We start from the raw sequence: 4437 nt of genomic DNA on the forward strand, positions 1-4437 counted from the left end.
CATCAGGACTACCAGCCCAGTCTGCATCCGAGAAGGCTGAGAGCTCAGAAGATGGCGCAGGTTGGAGGAGCAAACCATGAGAAGCAGTGAGACAGACATAACGCAGGATACGCTTCACAGCTGACCAATGAGAAGTCCTGGGTGCATGGAGAAACTGACAAACACGGTTGACTGCATAAGAGACATCTGGTCTGGTGATAGTAAGATACTGCAGACCTCCAACAAGACTGCGGTACTCAGTGGCATCATCAGGTGAAAGAGGATCTCCATCAAGAGCAGACAACCGATCAGTGGCAGACATCGGAGTACTGGAAGGTTTACACTTCAACATACCAGCACGACGCAACAGGTCAAGAGCGTACTTCTTCTGAGAAAGAGTTAACCCAGCAGAAGACCGTGAAACCTCCAGGCCAAGGAAGAAGTGTAGAGCACCAAGGTCCTTGACAGCAAAATCACCACTCAAAGCAACCACAAGACGATCAGCAGCAGCATCTGAGGAACTGATGAGGATGATATCATCAACATAGACCAGCAAGTACATCGTAACCTCAGGTCGCTGAAGAAGAAACAGTGATGCGTCAGCAGTGGAGGGAATAAAACCAAGCGCCCGCAGAACAGAGCCAAGACGTGCATGCCATGCACGAGGAGCCTGTTTGAGCCCATATAGCGCCTTGACAAGACGACAGAGATGGTGAGGACAATCAGGATCCACAAACCCTGGCGGCTGTCGCATATAAACCTCCTCCTCCAAAACTCCATGCAAGAAAGCATTCTGCACATCAAGTTGACGAAGGAACCATCCTCGAGTAACAGCAAGGGACAACAGCAAACGAATAGTAGTGGGCTTGATAACTGGACTGAATGTGTCTGCATAATCAAGACCATACCTCTGTTTGAAACCCTTAGCAACTAGCCTTGCTTTGTAGCGTTCAATGGAGCCATCAACATGCCTCTTGACTTTAAACACCCATTTAGAATCAATAATGTTGATCCCAGATACTGGAGGAACAAGCTGCCATGTGTCATTCTGCAACAATGCCTGAAACTCCTGTTCCATCGCAGCATGCCAGTGAGGAATGCTCAGGGCAGCCTGAAAGTGATGAGGCTCAGCAGTAGGATCCTCCACAGCATGAGCCATACAAGCAGCAAGCCACGCGACAGTCCCATCAGTACGAATCTTTGGCTGGAACACTCCTGTCTGGCTGCGTGTGCGGGCTCGAGGAGCAGCAGCAGGTGGCGGAAACACCGGACTGGACTCGGGTGGCGACAAAGGCGAGGCCGAGCCACCCGAGCTCACACCAGAGCCTGGTGATGTTGGAGAGCCAGGCGGCGTGGAGCCCGCGCCCGAGCTCACGCAGGAGCCAGGCGACGTTGGGGCCGGCGAGACCGGCCCATCTGGAGCCAGACCCGACCCCCGTGAAGAAGCGCCTGACCCAGGCGAGTAGGCGGCCGGCTCGGGGGAGGCCCGCACCGAGGCAGCGGCCGGCTCGGGAGAGGCCCGCGCCGAGGCAGCGGCTGGCTCGGGGGAAGCCCGCGAGGGGGGCGGGGGCGATGCCCGGGTGGTGGCTGCGGGTGCAGCCCCGGCGGGTAGGCGGGCGCCGCCCGGTATGCATGCCCCATGCAGAGGACCGACGTCCAAGTCCAGGGCTGCTGGCGGTGCCTGTTCCTCAAGGAGCTCAAGATGAGCACCACGTCCAACACCTGCAGCATGATTAGGAAGCAACGCAGGAGCATATGCAACATCTACAAATTGATCAGGCGAAGGTGTGGTAGAAGAAACGTCTGGTAGAGGAGTGATAGAGTTGTTCGGAAGTGCACGAAAAGGGAACACATTCTCATCAAACACGACGTCACGAGAGATGTAAACGCGATTGATGGGAACATGTAGGCATTTGTACCCTTTGTGAAGGGAACTATAGCCAAGAAAAACACACTTTTTCGACCGAAACTCTAGCTTATGTTTGTTATACGGACGCAAATGAGGCCAACAAGCACACCCAGAAACTTTGAGAAAAGTGTAGTCTGGAAGTTCATTGAGCAAGAGTTCAAGTGAAGTTTTCATATTCAGTAGTCGTGAGGGCAGCCTATTGATCAAAAAACAGGCAGTGGAAAAAGCATCACTCCAGAACCTAAAGGGAACGGAGGCATGAGCTAATAAAGTAATGCCAGTTTGTACAAGATGACGAAGCTTACGTTCAGCAGTCCCATTCTGCTAATGTGTATGAGGACAAGACACACGATGTGTGATCCCAAGTTTGTTAAAAAACAAGTTGAGATTATGATATTCACCCCCCAGTCGGTTTGAACATGAATAATTTTTTGACTAAGGAGACGCTCAACGTGTGCTTGAAACTGTAGAAAAACATCAAACACATCAGACTTTTTCTTAATAAGATAAAGCCAAGTAAACCGACTGTAAGCATCAATGAAACTGACATAATAATTGTGTCCACTAACAGACGTTTGAGCATGACCCCGCACATTGGAAAAAACAAGCTCAAGAGGATGTTTCACAACACGACTAGACTCTGAAAACGAAAGTTGGTGACTCTTGCCCTGCTGACAGGCATCACAAATAGTTTCAGCAGTTTTATTTGACACAACTGGTAGCTCATGGCGATGTAACACATGACGAGCTATAGGAGCAGCAGGATGACCAAGGCGCACATGCCAATGTGTAGGAGACACACGAACACCACTGAGCCCCTGGGGAGAAAGCTGCATAGGAGGTGCGGTGGGCGCGTCAAGTGCGTACAGGCCACCGCGAAGACGACCGCTAAGCAGAAAGGCCCTCGTGTCACGATCCTTGATAAAGAAACGAAAAGGATGAAACTCAGCAAGGACATTATTATCACGAGTAAGTTGTGGAACAGATAACAAACTACGTGAAGCAGTGGGAATACAAAGAACATTAGAAAGATGCAGTTTTCATGAATTGTTTGCAAGAAGTGATGCCTGACCAACATGAGAGATGCGCATACCTGCTCCATTAGCGGTGTGCACCTGATCATGGCCACGATATGGCTCCTGAGTGGAGAGCTTGCCCATGTCGTTGGTGTGGTGGTTCGTAGCGTCCGTGTCCATGTACCATGTAGGATCAATGGAGTAAGACGGAGTGCGGCCATGGTCAGGACCCGTCACTGCGGCCGCGGCCTGCTTTTCATTCCCTTTGCCATTGTTGCCGAGGCCCAGGAAGTCTTGCTTGTAACGACGATGACAGCGAGACGCAACGTGGCGCTCAATGCCACAGAGCTGACAGGCCTGCGGAGCTCCGCAGGAAGAGCAACATGCCATCGCCCGGTTACCACCCGTGATGTTCGGAGCATTGCCCCGCGAGGTCGGCTGTGAAGATGGCGCCGGTCTACCCCCCGAAGATGACGCCCGGGAGGTTTTGCCACGAGTGGCCGCATTGGCGGAGGCAAAGCCGGGGGAGGCGCGGCGCGCCTTGATGCGCTGTTCACGACCAAGGAGGCGTGCATAGAGCGCCCGTGGTGGGAGCGGATCATCACGGCCATGGACGTTCTCAACGAGGTTGTCATAGTCATCATCAAGCCCGTTAAGCACGAAGGTGGTAAACTCCTCATCCTGCAGTGGCTGCCCAACGGAGGCCAACGTGTCGGCGAGACCCCGCATCTTGTTGAAGTAGTCCGTGATGCTGAGGTCACCAAGCTTAGTCTCACCCAGCTCAGTGCGTATAGAGTGAGCACGCGCCTGAGACTGAGAGGCGAAGCTGGTGTGAAGGGCCGCCCATGCCTCTCGGGACGTAGCGGCGAAGATGACCAACGACGAGACACTCGGGGTGAGCGAGGACTGGATGGCAGAGAGGATGGCCTGATCCTGGGCCACCCAGGTGTGATATGCCGGGTGATGAGGAGGCGGACACGGGATGGATCCGTCAACGTAGCCTTCCAGGTAGAGGCTCCGCAGAAGAGGCATCACCTGAGCACGCCAGGACAAGTAGTTGTCCGGCATGAGCTTCACCGGCAACAGGTGCGAGAAGTAGAACGGCGCCGGCATCGCAGTCAGATCGGTAGGAGCGTGCGGCGGTGCATAAGGGCCCAGCGAGGGCACCGCCCTGGGATGCGCCGAAGGCACCGAGTAGAGCGGCTAGTGCCCTGGGGATGCACCCGGAGCCCCGTACAGCGAGGCAGCCGCAGCCCCATGCGGCGCCGCGCCGGGCTGAGGCAGCGCCGAGTAGGCAGGGGCGACGCCGGGTAGTGATGCGTCGGGGGCGCGGCGTAGGGTGGCGGCGGGGCGCCGTATCCGGGCGGCGGCAGGCCGTAGTAGGACGGCGGGGCGCCGTGGCCTTGTGGCGGGGCGACGTAGGGTTCCGGCGGCGGCGGCGCCCCGTAGCCTGGTGGCGGGGCGACGTAGGATCCCTGCGGCGGCGGAGCCCCGTAGGGCGGTGCCGGATGGGACGACGACGGCGGCGGCCCG

This window comes from Triticum dicoccoides, chromosome 1B (assembly GCF_002162155.2).
Source record: "Triticum dicoccoides isolate Atlit2015 ecotype Zavitan chromosome 1B, WEW_v2.0, whole genome shotgun sequence".
NCBI classification, from domain to species: Eukaryota; Viridiplantae; Streptophyta; class Magnoliopsida; order Poales; family Poaceae; genus Triticum; species Triticum dicoccoides.